The 21,550-nt window shown below is 42.2% G+C and overlaps 1 long non-coding RNA gene across 1 annotated transcript; it reads right to left on the reverse strand.

Annotated features, from left to right (window-relative positions):
• Positions 1 to 1,953: 1,953 nt before the first annotated feature.
• On the reverse strand, positions 1,954 to 21,226 carry LOC119155633. Its single transcript, XR_005106777.1, has 4 exons — positions 21,059 to 21,226; positions 6,704 to 6,814; positions 4,099 to 4,230; positions 1,954 to 2,028 (listed from the first exon to the last, which is right to left on the reverse strand). It is a non-coding gene; the product is annotated as an uncharacterized LOC119155633 (long non-coding RNA).
• Positions 21,227 to 21,550: the final 324 nt, after the last annotated feature.

Below are 21,550 nucleotides of genomic sequence, written 5' to 3' on the forward strand. Positions count from 1 at the left end.
CATGAAATGCAACAAAAGGACCATGATTTAGAGGACAAGGTGAGGCTTGCAATCTCTATGGAAACTGGAAACCAGCGTAATGACAGGGGAGAAAAGGAAGCAAGAATACGGGTCCATCAGATGAACAGAAACCATCAAACCTCAGACAAAAGCTGAGAAAACGAGGCAGTAACTGTGGTGAGTAGATGAAGAGCTGTACACTAGCTAGCTGGGAACCTGGTAAGGACTTGTGATGATCTGCAATCACCAAATAGTGTGGTACAGCAAAAACAAATACAGACACCATGAATCTGTATTGGGAGAAAACGAGGAAAGTCACAAATACGGAAAGGCTATACTGTACAGATTTCCCCCCCCCCCCCATGTTTTCTGTTGTGGCTATACCAGATGCAAATATGAGCAAATCTGATTATTCAGGGATGTGCCTAGCACACATGCTGATTGATCCCGTCTTTGTAAGCAGGGCTGCTGGCTTTGCCCACCAGCAAGGCTCAGAGGATAGAGGAGGCAGCTTGCAGAGGAGGAACATGGGAGGCATTGGTGCAGGAGCTACATTCAGTGTTTAGCTGTTTTCCAGGAATTTGCACTGTTTCTGCCTAGCTCAAGAACAGAGGGAAGGTGATCAGCAGGTCGGTTTGCTGAGCCTGTGTGACCTGCTTTGCATTTCTTGTTGGGAAGATGTGAGGGCTGAAACCTCTCTTTTCAGATGCCAAAGAGGTTAAACTGTAGGGTCTTGCTGCACAAAAATTGTTAAGAGTTCTCTTTCACTTTGGCAACCTGGAATCAAAGAACTGCCAGGTAAGTGCTGGGGGTCCAACGAGTGGGTCCAGTGAGTTAGGCAACCAGTACAGACTGTGACAGCTCATATCTTCCTATTAAACAAATCGAACTCTCCATTTTATTTCTACAAAGTCTCTCCCTGTCTGTTTTGCAAATATGCCTATTTCCCAGCAGTCCAATCCTCTGTGATTGCCCCAGGACTTGGAGTTCTGCTTTTCCTGGTTTGTTCAAGTGGCACCACTTTCAAGCATGTCCCAGCTTTGTTCAGGGCACAGAGACACACACTCACACCAGGCACGGCTCTCCAGCACATCAGCCGCTGCTCACCAGTTTTCTGTCATGAAAACATCATTGTATTTAGATGCAAAAGTCATACTCTTCATTGTTGCAGATGGCACAAGGTAATTTTGTATGAATGGTCTCCTGAGGAAATAAAATTTTATTTCAGTGTGAGTGATATTAAAATGTACCACACTGGGACACTAATATGCATATTAATAATGTATGTGCTATATAGAAGCCCAGGCAAAATGAGCAAGAAGGACCCTTGTGGTTATGCAGTCTATTTCTCTGTCCCAAGCCAGAATTATCTGTATTTATCATATCTGAAAGCTATTTGCCCTGTCTAACCTCTACTGGAGGCTTCACGGTTGCTGCACGCAATTTTTTTCCTGTGTTTACTGATCTTTCCACCAGAAAGCTCATGATTTCCTCAACCACCATGAATACAATGAATGAATGTAGTAAAAGCACAACATGCAGGCAAGAACAAACCTAGGAGCACAAATGCAGGAGTCCTGGAAGTCTAAGGGAAGTCCTACTTAACTTGAGCGTTTATTTAGTTCAGGTTGACTACAGTAGGGTATTGTCTACCATCAGGTGAAGAACAACGGTCCTTTCAGCATGCTTGAGAGTGCAGACAAGATACAATTCCTCAGTATCAGAAAAGATAACTAGCAAAGGGTCAATGTAAAAATGCAGTTCATTGCAATGAAAGAGAGAGGCAGAATAAGTGAGAGTAGCCTCTTATACTAGTGATAAGGATTGGTCCAGGCTTACTTTTTAACTGTGTCAAAGAGTAACTGCTCTTGATTTTTATTGTTAATGCTGTCATTGCAATAACATGCTAGAAATAAACTGCTTTATTTATTTATTGGTAAGGAAAGAGATTTACCTGCCACGTGATATACTGCTGTTTTCATGCCAGTACAAAGACTGCATCAGAAATCCCAGCCATCTGATTAATATCTGGAATTAGAGGAAAGGCACCTAATGGAAACTTGTTTCTTGACTTTCTGTCCTAGGAGAAGTGCTGTAAAGTGCATGACATCCTGATTTTATTTTAAATACTTTTATTTGAAAATGAAAGCACTCCAATGGCTGTGGTCCAGTTCCCCAGAAAAGAGGGCCCGTGGCAGAGTGTCCATTGCTGGCACAGGCAGCCCTGCTCTGCCACCTCCCTGGGAAGGAAAGCAGAGAGGCCAAAGCTGTTGATCTGACTAAGCAGCTTGACATAGTTTTTCCAGCCCTAATCTGGCAAACGTGCCTCTAAATGTTTGATGAGACAGAATAGAGAAGAATACATTGTCCTGTGCGAAGATGGCTTAATATATACTTTTTTCAGCCAAAACTTCCCATTTCAACAAAGGAAATCAGAGGAAGCCCAGGGAGGACCATGTGAAAACAGAATTCACCCACGGGCCCAACTCAGTAAAAAGGCTTTTGGTGCAACCAGACAACTCAGCCCACTTCCCAGCACCTCATCTAGCAGCGGGCCTCAAATGCCTTTCACTGCCATAATTCTCTTAGATTTCCAAGGCATAAACCACCAGGTCTCATTTGCACAATCTGCCATTTCCTCTTTGCATTAAAACTCTGAGCTGCCCTCGTCAGGTCAGCACTGCAGTATCACCCTCTCCAGAAGGACTTCGGTCATATATATAACTGAATTAATATTCACTTCATCCCGTATGTCGCAAAGTTTACAATTTAAAATACCAAATACCAGCTTGGTGGCTCCAGCAAATCCTAGGAAGCATCGCCAGAATCTCTGTAGCTCCTAACCACTTTGCTCTGGGCCCCCCAGGTACAGCAGTGCTCCTAGGGCGCATCTCCGCCTGTGAGCTGCCCCGTCGCACGTTACAGACTGATGGCCCCAGTCAGAGCGCCAGGGTTAACAGACCATAGTTTCCATTAGTTCAACTTCATGATTTATTGATGCAGCCTAATGAAAAGGAAAGCTGCAGAAACACATTTTATTGTTGACTCAAAAGAGAAATCAATACGTTCGTATATATTAGAGGGAGTAATCTCCATTAAAAAGCAAAGGGGTGAGACAACTATGTTCTTCATACTTGCTAGGACCCCATGGCTTTTAACATGTGTTAGTTTCTGCCTTAAGCCTCTCCCTCAAAAGCTGATGGGCTCACACAAGTGATCAGCCCCATCCACCTGCCCTTACTGACCCGTGGAAACCCACAGCTGATTTCCAGACCCTGCTGGGGAGGCACCTTCCCCAAAAATACCTGGAGGAACTGCCAGGAAGAGGAAGATTCATAAAGATTTTTTTTCCTGTGAATGGTCCAGAGTGATCAGAAGATATAGTGAGATTCAATTTGACCATACTGGCACAGTACATGCTTGCATTTGCTCACTTAAGAAAATAAAATTACATTGATGGGGCTTGTGGTTCCTCTGAATGCCAGGAAATTGAATGGGGCCAGTTCAGATCAAATGAATGATTTTAAGTGCAGTGCTTTGTGCAGGTGTCCTTGTTAAAAAAAAACAACAAAAACCAAACCAAAAAAACCCGCCAAACCAAAAGAAACATTGTGAGTCATTAACAGCCTCTTTGTCTCGTGATCGCTTGTGGTTTATTTTACTGAATGAAAATTTATTGGGACATCACTACAAGCAATTTCACTGTTCTCCTTCAGGAACCAAAAAATACGAAGCATTAAACTGGTGCGAGCAAAAAATCCACCAGAGAAGGCAGCAGACATCATAGAGTCCAAAACTGGCACATACCACCCTGGCTTCAGGAGGCCAGGGAGTGCAGATTTGCATGGTTGCAGTCTCCCTCAAACTGCTGTTCATTATAAAGCCTTTTTCTACGGCAAAATCCACCAAAAGAAGTGAACTGTGATGTTTGCTGCAGTAGCTACATGAGAAAATGGTATATTTTCTTACTGAAAACAAGAAACTCTCAAACAGCTCTGGTCACACGTTGCGTTTTGCACCTTCAACGGCTGTGGCTGCAGGACTACAGGACTAATAGTAAGTGTGGTGGAGACAGGAACATTGAGAAAAAGCACTTACCTAATACCAGCAGCAAAATCACCAGCAGACTCACTGCCAAGCTCATAATGAGCTGGAAGCCCCAATGCTACAAAGGTGTAAGCACAACTGCCGTTTCTCATGGTACGTGATCTACGAAGTATCATGGCAGCCCTGAAAAGATAAGAAGTAGGAATGTCTTAACTAAGGAATGCAAAGTGTTAAGAGAAGACTTGAAGAAGGCAGGTCTACCTACCATGTCAAAGCAATATTTGTACATTTGCTAATATCTCAGAGAAAAGACTCTGGGGAGGAAAATCTTCTGTAGTCAGGTAGCTGCTCCAGGGAACCTGGAGTACAAACATGGACTGACGATCACAGCAGAGGGCAGGATCCTCAGCACCACTTTGAGCTGTGGAAATAGTTACTAGAATCTGGCCTCAACTCCTGCTTACCTTATAGCTTGTGGTACTTGGGAAGAAAATCCTGAAAAACTTGTTAAAACCAGGGACAACTAACTACAGATGATGTGCTTTGTTTCCTTTGATCTGTCTTTAGCTTTGGTTCCTATATGCCAATGAAATTTTTAAGCCTCTACTTTGATAAAACACACCAGATTACCCTTACACTCACTGGTGCACTGACAAAGCAGCTGCAGAACTACAAGGTGTGCACTGGCTTGTCGGACAAGGCCAAGGCTCACAAAGATCCTCCTGCTTGGGATGCCGGGCATACCCACAGTGCCTGTTGAAAACACGCCAGGACCACATCTGCTGTCAATATGGGGTCACTCACGGCAAGCAGCCTGCCCAGGAGTGAGGATTTGTACTTCTGAGTCAGAACTCGCCTGCCTCCACTGCCCTGCTGAAGCACTTTTTGGTTTAGTGTTAACTGCCTCTAAACTCTTATCAGGGTCTCTTTCACCCACTAGTACATGCTGCCTTGGCAAATAAGCTCTGGTGACATCTTTGCTGCGTGTTTGGCCCCAAGTGCAGCTGTGCTATTCACAAGCTAAACCACAAGATGCTGCAGCACCGCCCTTCATACAAAAAGGAGGTAAACTCATGTGGTTACACTCATAGCTCAACCTGCAGAGTAGACATCACTAAGTATATAAACACATTTTTCATTATATACCCTGTATAAAAAGATCTAATTGAATGTGCTTTATCTGAAATCAGTTTTTACTCCCTCTCTGCAAACTCAGTGGAAGTCAAGATAAGCCCATCTGTTTTAATCCCCAAGACTAATGCTGCTTCCTCTCTTTCATTAACATGAGTTTATCCTGCTCTCCCTTGAATGGGAAACGCAGCAACCTTGAAGTTTGATTAGTGGTAATCAGAAAACATCTATACCTGCATGTAGGCAGCGGGAGGCTTTTCAGTTAAAAATGGATTTTGAGAACATAATGTCTCTGTCTTGAAAGGACAAATGCATCTTTCAAGGAATACCAGCTATAACATGCATTTATGTATTGTGTCCCTTCAAGTATAGTAATGCTATCAGAGAATAAAGTAACTTAATTGTTGAAGGGATTAATTTCTGCCCTTTGGAACTAAATATATTCAATATCACTGAAGAAGTACTGGAGAGTTTTTCAAAGGTTGGATGATAGAACAACCAGTGTTTACCATCTGTACAAAAACAGGGCCCTTTTTTCTTGCTCAGTTTAGGTTTAAAACACAGGTCCAAGACCTGTGGTGCGGGCACCTGCACCCGACACAAAAGCAGCCCAGAAAGTTCTGAAGCAGGGCTGTGCATGGAGGAGCAGGATGATTAGTTCTGAAGAAAGCAGAACGGCAAGGAAGCGGTGCCTAACTGAGATAAGTTATTTATATTAATTCCGTTTCCAAGTCTTTAATGCCTGTTGAAATAAAACATTTGGAAGAAAAATCCTCGCTGATGGTTTAACTTTCTCACCTTTCGGTTAATTTCTAAAGATGTTTTTGCTCCTCGTTTGTCAAGTTCTCAGTAAAGTCAGAGGAAGGCAAGATTTAATATTCTGTTGCACTTAAATGTAAACTGCAAGCAGAATTATAAACAACATCTACAGGCCTCTTGCATATGCTATAAAAAGCTCAGAAAAGTACATCTATGCACTTCTTTTTCCTTTTCATACTGTCTTGCATCTTTCTGCTTCTATTACCCTAAATAGAAAGATAATAGTATTAATCTATTCCCTGGGGCTCTTGTGAAGATTCATCAGTTAATATTTATGCAGCAAAATGGAGTAAGTGCTGTATAAGTGCTAAGCATAATTGTTGTTCTCTCTCTCTTCATTAGTACATCATGTACATACCAAACAGACCAGATAAGCAGAGAAATTAACTGTCCTCGATGTAAAACAACTGAGAAAGGTAACATGACTGGTACAGAGCCACTAATTACAAACGTTTGCTAGGGGTTATGTCTGTATCTAAGAAAATGACCCACTAAGTTTCAAAGAATTAAATATATTTCTTTACTTATTTGAGCAAGTTCTGTCTGCAGCAAAGAAGCTCTGAGAATATGTCCAAATTAAATATGCTGCACATTTCCATGTGAGTTGTGCTTTGGAAACCACACATATAGTAAGAAGCCCAGGAAATAAATGAGATCTGCAAAGATTCACTCAGAAGGTTTCCAGATTTTAGAATGCAAAACCTACTTGCTGCTTCAGTTGAATTCCTGTTTCAGAAGCTGCTGTGGGAGAGGACAGCCATGGAGGAGTTGGAGGGACAGCTCTGCTCTAGAGCTTTGTGCCGGGAAACACTCTGTGCTGGAAGAGGAAAAATGGTGGGAAGAAAAGTTAAAACCAGAACAAAGACAAATTTCAGAAAAGATGCCTGGCGGATGCCATCGTAGCTGTGGGTGTAAGAGCAGAGGTGAGCAGCGGCGCACCCTTTTCAGTCAGGTGAGCCCTCCACCTCCCAGGCTCACACCAGCACGGAGCCGAGGTGTGCAGTGCCCACGGGACACAGCACCCATGGCATGTGGATCCCCTCACCCCACGGCTCCTGGCAAAAAGAGGAGGCCCAGGAGCCCCCTGCACCAGGAAACCCAATCTCTGCTCTCTCTATCCCACCTTCACCTAAATGCTGACTGCCCCCCTCCCTTTTTTTTCATTACCAACAAAAAACCCCTTGATTGGCCCAACTTCTACCCACAATGTGATCATGTTTCTCTTCAGGGTAGATCTGTAAAATGTAGTATGCTGATCTGGCAACGTTTTACACTTGAGCACACAAAGCCGGTGCAGTGCAAAGTACCTCTCTCAGCTTCAAGACACGCTCTGTCTTGGAGTTTTGTCCTGATCTGGAAAACTCTGAGTCCAATTTGCCTGCAGAAGCCCCTGCTCCTGCAACAGCTGAGGGAGAGCCATGCACCCTTCTCGAGCTAAACCGGAGCACGTTGCAGCAGTGCCAGGTGCTGCACAGCCCTCTTGGTTTGCAACTGCCTCCATCTTTGCAACTACTATAGTAACTAATCCCCATTTCCACAGGTTTTTGATGCAGGAATTGAGATTAGTCCCAGCATCACTGGGACTTTTCATTTGTCCATCTCAAAGCACAGCTGGTGGTTGTGTTTCTACACCTGTCCAGAATACCTTGGCCTTTGCTTTTGGAACAGCTTGCCTTCACTTAGGAATTTTTCATGATGCAGCACAGTATTATTTCCTAGATAAGGCTGGCATGAACAGCGCACAAATACTTAAGCTGAAGTGGTCTAACAGAAATAGGCTTTTTATGCTGTATCACAGTCTGACATAGAAAATTGCCGCATTTCTCTTATGAAAATGTTGCAGGGCTGCTGTCTGCTCAACCATGCATCAGTGCCCAGCTGGGTACATCAGCAAAGGTGCAAGGGAAAAAGGGAACTTCCAGAGGTTCTTGCAATCAAACCCCCTAGTTTGGGAAATCAAACACACATATGAGACTAAAACCAGGCTATGGAACCTGTTTTGCTTTTCTTTTCCAGGAGTAACAACTTCATAATAGCATCCTGCTGGACACAGCCTTCAGTTGAGGGGAGGTGACTTTTATTCCAGCTTATGCAGACAGGGAGTTGAAGCACCCTTCTATGGAAACCCCACAGCCATTTAAGAGCGGGTTTACTCAAGGGACTAATCCCCCCGTAACTGCTGGCTGGAGAGACTGAGCCCTCTGCACAAGCAGCTCTTCCCTGCATCTCTCTACATCACAACACCCTCCTGTCCCACTCTTCCAACCTCCAGCTAAAGCTGCTTCCTCCCAGGATGAACGTGCAGTGGATGACTTGAAAAATGGCAAAACTGAAGGACATCAAGGTGTACCAATTCTGTGGTGTTATGTGGATCAAGTTGCACCTCCCAAACAAACCGATTAAAAGTGTGCAACCATGGAAGGAATAAAGATTATGGAAGAAAATCAACTTCTCACAGCACCTGGAATTTAGGGATTTTGCCTTCCAGTTGGCCAAACTGGGCCCCTGTTTTACTAAGTTACAGTATTTTATTTAATACTGTAGTAAAGCCTAAGACTCCTTCTCACTCACTGTCAACCTATGGTTCTGGGTACTGCAGAGACTCAGTGAAGAGTTTGTCCTGCATAAAACATTTGCCCTTTGGGCATGCCAAGATGGGACATCTCAATGCTAAGGAAGGATCTATCAGTAAGAGAATGCTTGAAATGCGATGTACCTGTACATGCATACACCGGCTCTCCAGGAAGGTTTTAAATAATAGTGTTTCTCATGCACAGCATTCTCCAGCAGAAAGTTCCTTTTGTCCATTATCACAGATATAAAAATGGTCATTACATTAGGTAAGGGAAACAGGAAAGGGATGCAAAAGACTGTTTTCTGGCATAAATCAGCTCCCCAAAGGCAGTAACTTCTTCCAAGTAAGTCCCCCAGGACTCCTCTCTGAGGCAGTTCTGTTGGGGCTAATGGCACCTGCCTTCAGAGCCAGACTCCTGGAGAATATGAAGTACTGATCTCAGAGAGCACAGCCACTACTGTGTCCCTGCTGAGAAGCAGTAATGGCAAGCTCTCTGCTACAGCACTATGGTGTCTTAATTCTGCACTTAAAAATTATTAAAAACTCTGTAATGAGATTCCGTTTGGGGAAGTTTGGCTTTGTCTCTCCTCAGAATGCTCTGTGGAGCTGCCAGACAGCTGTGAGTGGTCAAACTGCTGAAAACCTGCCTGCTCCAAGCCAGCACTGGCAGGTAAGCAGTCCTAACGGGCAGGGTGCATGTCACTGGAGGAAGAAAAAGATCCTTCAGAGTATAAATTGTATTAAAGTGTGCCAAGGGAAATACAGGCTTTTCACGTTTGCAGAGGCCTGACAATCATGACGTGGCTTTGTTTCCCATATCTACTACAGATGTCTTATATGGTTCTTGGGGGTGTTGGTGGATGAGAAGTTCAACATGGCCCAGCAATGTGTGCTCACAGCCCAGCAAGGCAACCGTATCCTGGGCTGCATCACAAGTGTGGTAGTACCTCCCCTCTACTCCACTGACATGAGACCCCATCTGAAGTGCTGTGTTTGGTTCTGGGGCCCCCAACATAAGAGGGACATGGACCTGTTGGAGCGAGTCCAGAGAAGGGCCACGAAGATGATCAGAGGGCTGGAGCAGCTCTCCTGTGCAGCCAGGCTGAGAGAGTTGGGGTTGTTCAGCCTGGAGAAGAGAAGGCTCCAAGGACACCTTAGAGCAGCCACCCAGCACCTAAAGGGGGCTACAAGAAACCTGGAGAGGGACATTTTACAAGGGCATGTAGCGACAGAACAAGGGGAAACGGCTTCAAACTGAAAGAGGGGAGATTTAGATTAAAGAAGAAATTGTTTACTGTGAGGGTGGCAAGACATGGGCGAGAAGCTGTGGATGCATTAACTGCTCTCTCCCTCACACTGATACTCTCGCTGCTTCCTCCTGCATGCAATTTTCCTGTTACACAACACCAGGATTTTGGATTATAACAGAACTGCATCATCTGTGAGGAGATGCTGGACTTCAAAGCAGAAGTGGACATGCCCTTCAGAGCAATAAGGTTTTACAGTGATAACCTGTTCCATTAGCTCAGATTTCATCGCAATGCGATTACCCTTGTTCACGAAGCTGCCTGTTTTAGATTAGGCTTTATGTTAAACCCATGACCACTTCCGTTCTGGAGCTTTAGAAAATAATTTGCATGCTTCAGATTGTGAATTATTGAAGACAAATTGATAGTTTAAGTAAGGGTCCATAAACTATTTTATACAGTGGATGCTGATCCCCCCACCTCATTCCAGTCCAGTCTCTGACCTAAGGTAATCTGGCTCCCAGACTGTGCTTCAAGTCAGAATTCAGCCTTCAGAAAAGACAAACTCAATGCATTGTAAATGTAAGAGTCAAATCTGGCTGGGGAGAAAGCTCATGCCAGCTACCAATCTTTAATTCTGTGATATTACTAGCCTGTGTCCTACAAAATCCAAGCCAGATGTGTTTATTAATAACAAAGATTTTCTCTCGAGGAATATCTGGCTACCTGATGGAGTCTAATTAACCCTGACACAGACAGCTGCCATAAAGAGCATTGAACCATTTCTTGTTCTCATCATTTGCATTTCAGGAATGTCCTAAAGGAAGAGGAGGAAGGATTCACGGCAAATGCTGTCCATTAATTTGCCTGATCTTTTCCTTTCAAGAGAAATAATCACCAACAAGCAGCAGTGAAAACTGCAGATGGCAAGTGAGAATAAGTATAACGTGCAGCTATAAAATAAAATGTCCATTTGCCACAGACAAGAGCTAGTAAAAGAAACTCAGTGAAGCAGGCCAGTTTCGCCCAAAGGTTTTGTTCTGATCAATATGGTCAGAATCTGACTGTCAGGAGACAAAATGTTCGCTTTTTGAGCAGGCCATTACATTGCTTTTTACACACTTTACATTTCAGAACAATTCCTTAAAGCAGATGTTGTTTTCTGGCTGCTTTGAACACTTCTGGGGTGTTAAAAACATTTCCAGGTATGATGAGAGACACTTCATAGGTAAAGGATAATAGCAATTCTTAAAAAGCAAGTTTGTCTTGACTTTTCATGTTCCTAGTAAAGTAACTGGTTTGGGCTTTGTTTGTTTGCTTTTAGTACAGGTTTCTGTAATGAAAAAATGGTTTAGTGCATTTCTTCCATTCAGACTAGGCAAAAAACAATTAATCAATGCAATGTCTGAATCACGTTCCACTAAAATAGCCATCTACAGTTTGTATGAACATTTCAACCTTTCTGAGCATGAAGCACCTCCTTATACAACAGATTTTCATTATACTCTAACATGCAGTGATGCCATCCCACAGCTCTGCTGGGATGTCACAAACAGCTTGTAGTTTAAATGTTAAATGCCTCCCCCTGCTACTCTGTTAGAGATGCACCCATGTACCACAGCTACCTCCCTCCTGGCACCGCAAATGTTTGATAGCTTTGTTGGAGAACAGTAGGAGCAAGGAGAGCACCATGAGGCAGTTACCAGCAGCTTTCATGATGAGTAATTTTGGATCCTTGCTTACTCATATCAGTACCAATAGATGTTTGCTTGTTTGTTCTTCTGCTGATTTCAGTGATGTAGGATCATACAGTATATTTATCAAAGTGTGAGTTGATCTGCATTTTATCTTTTTCATAAACATCTGTGGGAACTGTGAGAGTTGGACAAAATCCTTACGCACCTCTCTGCTTTTCAGTGTTTACTTATTGTTAACGGTAAGCACACTGCAGTCTTACCATTTGGGGTTCATCTCACCTGCCTATAAATAATCTGAAAGGCAGGCCTCTGCTCCAAGATAGCCACCTGGGTCCCTTCCAACAGCAAATGGCAGGAACACATGTTGCTACAGGGTGAAATAGCTCTTCTGGGGCCGGGATGAATTGGCAAGTGCTGGTTGCTGTCTATCATTTCCATTGGCTACACCAGAAGTGTGGACAAATAGCTGAAACTTTTAGATAGTTAAAATAAGCGTAGACAAATCTACCCTTTGAAGCTGTATCTGTTTTACTTTGCTTTTAAAAGATCTGCTTGGTGTTACAATACATAAGCAAGATTCTTGCTTTCAGGACAAAGCCAGGAAGATTAAAGAAACTTCCTTCCCCCATTGGCACATTGTTACTCTTTCCTAGCCATCTACTACTATTTTTTTAACCTCCTTCCTGCAAAGCACCTGGTAGCAGGCACTCTGAAGTAGCTGCTGGATTGAAATGAACCTTTGCACAGGTTCAAGATGGAAATTCAGCCATTCTGAATTCAGCGATTTTGATGTTTTAAATTAATACTGAATCATGCAGAGGCACACTGCTGGAAATTTTACATTTATCTATTCCTTGCCCTTCCTCAGTTACTAGCCTGAAAGAACATCTTCTGATCCACCAGCCTACACTGCACGGAACCAGTGTGAAACTTGTGGGCTGTTTGTTCCCTTTACTGGCTTTTGCTTTTAAAAAGAGAAACGTATGCAACCCTCTTCTATCTAGTGCTCTGTTTTTGTGACGATCCATGCCAAACCTGAACTAGAACTGCAAACTCAAAGGGGGTCCTATCAATTAACATCATTGCTAACAATTAGGCAATGAAGGAGAAAAACCCTAGTCTTTTAAAAACAAGAGGCTAATTGTAGCAGTAGTTGTTAACTACAATTAATTTGCAGGACTCTCAGAGGAATCCATCATGGAAAGCCATATGTTACAATCCACATCTGATGCTGGGAGAGACGCTGCCTATTACACATAATTGCTGTGTTGTAACTATTTTGCTTTACAGCAGGGTTTGAGTTGGGCAATGGTTTGGGTGGGTTTTTTGCTAATGTAAACTTAAAACTAGGCTAGTTCATATTTTAAGGGGTTTTTTATCCTCGAATATTGTATGATTACCTCTTATTCTCTTGGAGGCAGACAGCACCTGTGCATGCCAGGGCTGTTCTCTGCTGGAGAGCAGTGACAGTCAAAACTGCTCAAGTGTTTTACTGGCTTCCCAGTGAACTGTGTGATTTAAAAAGTAATCCAAGAGGAATTACAGGGAATTAAAAGATCACTGAGGCTGACAGCTCCACCAGGCCAACTTGTGGAAATCATTACAAAAATCTGAATCAACAAGTCTATGGACAAACATGGTTGAGCAGGAGACTGTCAGTGTAGCCCTTGTACAGAGAAGTCTTCCCCCAGATCCGTGCAAGTTCCTGGGAGACAAACTGTGGCAAAGCATCTAGTAATCACCTTCTTACCCAGCCTCATGAGTAATGTGAAAAACAGTCCTGGGTCTGTGGTGGAGGGGAGGGAGGACACACTGCTGAAGTACTGTGACTGGTGCAAGCATCAGAAGTAAGAAGGTGGTAAGACAAGGGGACCCAGAAGGGACTGGGAGCAGGATTGTATAACAAAGTTAACACGTGGACATGATGAAATAATTAAAAGTCATTGAAATCATGCTAAAGAAACTGGAATAGTGAACTTGGTTCTTGAGCTTCCTAATGTGTTCTTAACTATCCCAGTATCACTGATACTCATATGCATAAAAGGATGCTTTTTTTATATAACAATAAATGATTTGTTAGCTAGCCTTCTCATCTGCTCCTTGGTAGTTTAGATTAATAGCATTTATGTCTTTTTTTTAAAGAAATAGTTATTGCATCTTTCCCATGGTGCCAAAAGAAAGATGCCTGTTGCTGTTCTTTATCCTAATACTATACTTTTTAAAAGTCTAAGCTGGTTTTTTTATTCACTTGAACAGAGAATATGAATAGCAAAAGTTAATTACATTTGCAGTGTATAAATAAAGATGACATCACTTTTGTGGTCTTGATATACATTTAGAGCATTTTTAAAATTCTCATATGCCCAAAATGTACATATACACATTGAGGATAAGTAGCTTGTTCAAAGGATAAACTACTTCATTATTATTTATACTGTTTGACTACTGAAATTATATGCTTTCTTCTCCTTCGATTAAGATTCTGGGTAATCTGAAAGGATCATAGCCAGATGTTAGTTCCTGTGGATGTAACTCACTAGTCATCCAGTTTTATAAGCAAGTTTCATGTGCCTTTTCCCTAGAGGATAAGAATTTTATGCCCAATGCTGAAGATGGTCGCATTTTTAGCATAACTTGCAACAGCTTGGTCTTATCATTGGAGGGTGCTGGTTCAGTCCCATAGGAGGACTGCACATGGTCCTTTAAATCATGTGGCAGATGCATTAAAATCCTACTAATTAGAGCTAATTTTAATAAATTCAGGAATAAAGTAGCCTACTCTCTGACTAGCCCTGCAATACTAGGTACAGTATCTTGCCAATTATTTGTGCTTCAAGTTCTTTATTTCATCCCAGTGATGCCGACCACAATGGCGATCGGACATCCCAGCAAACCTAGAGAATTTAGGCACCAAGAGCCAGTGGCCTGGTGTATTCGGGGAGGTAACTGGAGAGCAGCTGTCAGTGGTAAGCGTGTATGAGGTAATGGCAGTACCCAGGCTTTCAACTGGACGCCTTCTCTTACAATCCTTTGGCACATCAGAATGTGACCTTCTCAGCTTTTTCATCACCGGTAAAATGGAGAGGTGATACAATTTGTTAATTGTCTGGGAAGAGGAAAAAACCTAACATTGCTACAATTTTGTTGAACAATTTGGTTTTCATGATCTACATATCTGGTTGCTAATTAGTTCACATTCCCAGCTGTCCTTCACATCCCCCATGACTAACCTCACACTAATAATTCAGCATCTTTTAAAATTTTACTTGAATAAAGCAATTTTTTTTCTCAACTAATTCTGATTGCCTCTAATTTGGAAGCCAGATATGACTTAGCACATCACTAATATCCCTCAACACTCTTCAGTTTTCATTTGGCCACCAGGGAATTCTTTAGTGGCTGAGTGTCAGGTTTTAATTACATGGCTTTGTTGGAAAAGCTGTTTTATTTCAGTCCTTTACCCTTCTGAGCCACATAAACAAAACCATAAAACTGAACAGCTATTTGAAAAATGGGTATTGGAAGACAACATGCATACAACGGCAAGTTCACATACTTTTTGTATCACTTAAAAATCACATGGTGCCTGAACTTGCAGCATTGTACTGTCCAAAATCACAAAACCATTAGGACTGTATTCCTGAGTTGTGCTGAGGGATTTTTCTCCCTCAGTTGTGCTGAGGATCAGTTTCTCTGATAATTGGCATGTATAATTAGGTTATATTTTATTTAAAGAAAGCACCTAGCAAGATGAATTCTGACTCAAATCACATTAATTCACATTAAGCAGGACATTTAATCACATTTAGATATCTGGAGATGCAGCAAAGTGCTTAATTCACATGGTTTGCTGGAGAAGTAGGCTACAGTCTGTTTCATAAACCTAACTTCAACTTCCTTAAGACTGGTCCATCTTTCTTTTCTCTAGCTCTCTCCACAGCTCTCCCAGCCTGTGTTTCAGGCTGGCTGTGAGCCATATGGCTACGAAGGCACAGTCCCGAAGCTGAGCAAATGCAGTTACCAGCAGAGAGTCAGGGCTTTGCTAACCCACTGTTTGGAGATGGTACTTTTCTAGCAAGCACGGGGTAAGATCATGTCTGCTCATAAAGGCAGACCGTTAGTTAGATACCAAGGTAATGTAAATTATTGCATTAGAGCGAAACAGAGATTAAAAGCAAATCTGGCTTTAACGCTCTGTTTATGTGTTGTGCTGCTCGGGGCTTGGCAAATGTTCTCAGCCAGCAAACTCATGGGGAATCTTCTTAATCTGGCTATCAGGCCCTGGACCACAAATCATTGTACTAGAAATAACTAGCAGTGAAAAATACCAACGTTATTTGACATTGTAGAGCTCTTTCTCCAGAGAAAATACAATCACTACAAGGGGGAAACACAGCTTACGGATTTGGGATGTACTTGTGTCATGGCAAACTGAACTTGGGCTACCAAGTACCTACGGAAGATTTTAGTGATCCAACTTAGTGGGAGCTCCTTGTCATCTCCTTAGCCTGCTGTGCTGACTCCAGCCTCCAGCTATGGATTGTACTTCCCTGGAGTCCCTGAAGAACACTTCTGAATGTGGAAGCTAGGTGAGAAACAGGGCATCAGTTCTTACTGATCTTTCATCTACACTTTCATCCCAGCTAGATGAAAGCATCTCTTGCTAGCAGTACCCCTGGGTATTTTCCAGTGCTGGTTTTCACTGGAGAGCACAAACAGAATAGAAAATGCCATCCATCTTTCCTATTACAAAGCAAGGACAGAATGTTTTTCAGTTTACTTATGTGAACAGCACAGCACCCTGGTAATTAGTAGTTTGGGGATTTCTCATTCTGCCAGGTTTAATGAATATTAGCAATGTTGAGGAATACTGCTGTGAATAGCTGAACACTGCTTTAGTTGTTTATCAATGAAAATTTTCAATCTAGGTCAGGCACAAGTGGATTTAAAAAAAAACAGTTTATGAAGCAGTACCGGGTAAAATACAAGCCTTGCTTAAAAACCAAAAGGAACATAGGGGAAAGCTATTATACACAGAATTAAATTAAATAATTTGATCTTTAGACATAATTTAATGCCTTTGTGAGGCATTCTATAACATTTTAGTACTGTTAATGCCACAGTATTTGATCAGTTTGCACAGTAACAATCATATGTTGACAGAGCAAACAATTTTGCCCTGTAATGTTTTCTCCTAATATTTTCTCCTAAATCTACATTCACATCTGCATTCTTTAAAGTCCTTAGATAGGAAAATAACAGAAACATAGTGGAGTATCTCAAGTGAAACCAAGCTGGTCCCAGTATTTACACAGCTTCAAGCTTTTTAAGCCAGGTGTTTTGCATTTTTGCCTACACCAAGTAGCAATCACAAATAAAAAGCAGCCCTAAGCCACCCCTAATAATACGACAAGATGCTTACAAAAATCATGATATTTTAAAATAACAGTTTATGTCTTTGAGGTTTGGCAGGGGGTAAGACTCTAGCATGCAGAATTGCAAGCCCTCCCCATGAAAAAGCAAGCAATATATTCTGTTTCGGTTTAGTGTTCAGAAAAATGTTCATTATTAAATCTGGGATTAAGGCCAGGTGTGGTCACAAATTTGGGAAGGTGAAGTAATTGTTACTTGCTGAAAATAATTGCTTTCTGTTATGATTACCATAGAAGTTAATGCAATTCCCTATAATATTCTTGGGAATAATAAAGTTATTAGAGGAGAACAGCAAACAAATACCTTTGTCTGCTCTAGAAAACAGATTAGTACCAAACCTGGTTTGTTATATGTCCAGCAGGAGAGCTACATTGTCCTTAGCACTTCACTTTCTTGCTTGTGAATGCTTGGCTTAGTCAAAGTTATGGGAGACAATTAGGTTGTTGTCACTTAGCAACCCTAATTGGGTCCAGGAGCAAAGCACTTTGGAGCAGACAGTACTTGACTACTAAACATTACCACTACTGCATACCTAGGTCCACCCACTTCTGTTTAAAAAAGACTGGGGCACAGAAGAACAAAGTACCTTTTAAAAGCGTTCACATTCCATTTTTCAAGCTACTAGTGGAGCTTTATCCTCCCCTGATTTCCCACCACCACATCACCCACACAGATGAGCTTTTGAAGAAATGTGCATATGAGGACAGCATCAGGCCCCTTCTGCTTACAGCTGTGACCTGACAAAAGCACTGTTGAATCACAGAGACAAAGTGGGAAGCTCAGGGCCACGCAGCATTGCCCAAGAGTGAGTAAGTGTGTATTTTCCTAGGAGTTTAAACACAGTCTCAAAAAATGTCTGACAATGTAACAGGAGCTCCCAATGGCAGCAGCAGCCCAGTGTGGCTGGTCTCAGAGCACTAACAGATGAGGACGCTTTTGCCCTGATATTCTAGCATCCAGCTAAACCTTTCAGTTCTGGAAGACCGAATAGATGTAGCTGAAAATACCAGTAAGCAAGAATTTCTCGTTACTTTTTGCTGCTGAAAACTGCTATGGAAAACAGAGGAAATTAATTTGGCTGGGGCATGCGATGCTTGCCTGGTAGTCCTAAGTATTCTGTTCAGCCTCAGTACACAGAAAAGAAAAATGTCTGCATATATTCAGTGAGGGTTCAGTCCTCTGCTTGTCACACTAGGCAGCAAGTCTGTGACTGGCTGGAGCATGCTGCGGCTGCTTGGGGAAGAACAGCTCTCTCTTGCCACACCACCTTGCCTGATCTCTGGCACCAGTGACCTGCTTACTGACCATTCCCCGGAGGTCCAGCTTTACAAAGATCATCTGCCAGTGATGCAGGTACGCAGCAAAAAGGGAGTCAACAGATACAAAATGGAACCTGCAGCTACAGGGCCTTGGCAGCTGAAGAGCAATTGCCTCCCCTCAAAACAGCTAAAGGCAGTAAGTGGACAGGATCCATAGGAAAATCCATTCTTTCCATTGTGATAGCAATATCACAGAAGTCTACATTTACTTGAATCCCTCATTGCACTATTTCTAACTCTGTCCAGCCAAGTTCCTGGTTACCTACCAGCTACATGTATGTTGTGTGTATTTTAATTCTTTACTACCCATCCACAGCTATTGTACCAAGCTGCCCTGTGCTGCTGGGGATCCTCCTCCATGCTGAGAGGCCTCTGCACTTCCATTAGCCATAGCCATGAAGCTCAGCATCTCCTTATGGAGCTAAGCATTCCTAAGTGTGGGAAAGGGCACAGAATCAACATAGCAGAAGTCTAAGAAATGCTTACAGCACTCTTAGGCTTCAGAATACGATGTTTAGAGCTCCTGGGAACTGCAGTCACAGCAGCAGCAGTGAGGTGAGAAGTGATCAACTTGATGTAAACAAGTGATATTCTGTAAAAATGCTAACACCGAGAGCTAGTGGCTACTTAGGGTTTCAAGGTTTCTATGTCTCAAGTTCTTGTGTTTTGAAGATGAAACTAGTACAAGATCCAACAACATTTTTGGTATATTCACATGTATTAATTATATTCTATAGAGAAATAAGATGACATTTAACTGCTTCTAATAATGTAACTGCACAATGAAACTATTCTATTTCCTTATGCTAAAATAAGAAACAAGGATTGTGATGATATTTTTGCTTTATTACGAGATACTATTATTTTTAAACGTGTTGTTCCTATTAGCAGAAAATCATGGATAACCATTGATCTAATTCTCAAGCTCAGTTTATGCTTAACAGTATGTTAAGTCTGCTCCTTAACTGCCAGAGAAATGTAGGCTCCTGGGTATTTCCTTCCAGCTCCTTTCTTCAGCATTTACAGCATTCCTGCCTCCTAAAAGCTCGTTCTATAAAAGGATGTTATGTGTCTCTGATACTGTGGGATCCTATTCTTCCCAGTCATTAGACTGGAAAACCTGTGTGTCATGCAAACATTTGCTAAAATATTCATATTCCAAACTGGCTTCAAGACGTATCTTAAAAAACTCAGAAGAGCCTAGATTCTGGAAGTTACCAGGGTTTAGTCCAATATTTTCCAGTCAAACCCCAGAGTTCTGGGTACTGAACTGAACATAAGTGTTCCTGAAAGAGAAGAAAAATTAGAAAAGTGTAAATGAAGAGGAGGTATGAGACAGAAGCCAAAACTCCCAATACTTTTCCCTGAATCATCTTATGCTGTGAGACACAAAATCTGCACAAACACTGTTCCCTCCTTAGGCAGAAACAAGGAAGAATTTGAAATCTGTAAGGCTAAAACTAACTTTCCCAAATCTTTCTCTTACATTTCTGTTGCCACATTAGACACTAGGAAAAGTACAGAAGTGTGTGAACGTTTGGATGTGAACACCTGACAATGTGTCATGCTGTCATGTGATCTGCCATTAAAAGCAAGTCACACGGGTGACTGTAATGCAAGCATTGTTGAGTACGATAGTGTGAGCTTTGGCAGTTGCAGGATAACAAGAAAGCAACCTGCGCTGAATTCTTCTACTACAGCGGCACATCTGCATCCCCTCTTGATCAGTAAGTCCTGGGTGGAGACTCTTTTTGCTTCACCTGGTCTTTCTTTTCTTCTTTCTTTCTGTGCTTTTCAAATAGCACTTGAAAACTGATGGTGTACCTGGCTGGTATAGTGCCTCACAACTTTGTCTCAGGCAAGCCTGAGCAACAGAATGTTTTGCAGATTATGACAGAGCTGGACCTGGCTGTCTACTGCTCAGTGTCCTTGACAGGACATACCGACACAATGTAACAGACTTTATCCCTAGTGTAAATAACCAGACAGACCAATGCCTTCCACAGGCTTTCTATTATCTGATATATGCTGTAGAAAGATTCCTTTCTGACTCCATCCTTTCCTACTGTGCATGCCTGTTACTCCTCTACTTCCCTTTTCCTGTATGTTACTGTGTGGGATTAGCAACGGATGCTGAGCACTGTTCAGATACAGCCCGATGATCTGCCAGTGAATTCCTTCTATGGGTGTTTGAATTCCCTGAGTGTAACTTCCAGATTTAACTTCGTCCCATTATATCACTGAAACAGAGTTCTGCACTTTCATTATTCTCTGTCCTGGAGTATTTTATACTTCCTCATACTATTACAAAAAGACATGCAAGCAGCTGCACAAAGCATCATGTTCTGTGATGATTTTATTTTTGGCTGACCAATAATTAAGTTACCTGGCAAGTTAAAGTATTATTCCACATACTCTGTCTAACACTACAGAGTGACTGCTCAATACAACCACTTCTTTTTTATTATTATTTAAGATATTGTGGTATTCTGAAGAAGTCAGAAATTTACTTTATAGAAATGTTACTGCTACCACTGAGGACTCTTCAGCTCCTCGTATCACTTACTGTTGCCAAGATGATAAATATGAAACATTGTCTGCTGATAACTTGCAAGGAACATTATTTTCCTCAAGCAGAACAAGCTCTCCAGTTGTAATGTACTGGAGGGATCTTTATTCCAACTGCCACTCATTAATGTGCAACTCAACAGCAAAGTGAAGAATCAAAGCCAAAACCACAAACCCAAAACCTCCTCAAAATTTGAAGGAAATCACTTGCATGTTACTCACTACTAAGGCTGGCATAGGTATGCTCCAACTTTATGGTCTTCCTGTTTTTTTCTCCACAGAGCAGATGACATTTATGCAAAAGGTATTTTCCATGACTGGGTGCTTTAAATCCATAAACTGAAGAAAGAATAATAAGAGACAATGGTGAATCATGACTTCTGAATGAAAAGTGGAATCAGAGGGAAAGGGGATGGAAGAAATCAGAGACTTCCCCCCCGAGTCCCAGAATGCCAGCCCCATCCTCTTCCACCTCCCTTTCATCACCCTCTCCACCGCCCAGGCCAAATTTCTGTCAATAATTAACACAAATTTTCACTCTGTTTTCCCATGAGTGACCTAGACTCCCTCCCCCACAAATGATCTGATCACTCCATCTTCAAAAAATGCAGTTAATACACCTGAAAATAGTCCATGATCATCTGCTACACGGTGTGCGCCAGCATGGTTCCTCTCTATAGGCCCTTCCTGGGTGGGTGCATTCCCAAGTATCTG

Source organism: Falco rusticolus, chromosome 11 (assembly GCF_015220075.1).
Source record: "Falco rusticolus isolate bFalRus1 chromosome 11, bFalRus1.pri, whole genome shotgun sequence".
In the NCBI taxonomy this organism is placed as follows: Eukaryota; Metazoa; Chordata; class Aves; order Falconiformes; family Falconidae; genus Falco; species Falco rusticolus.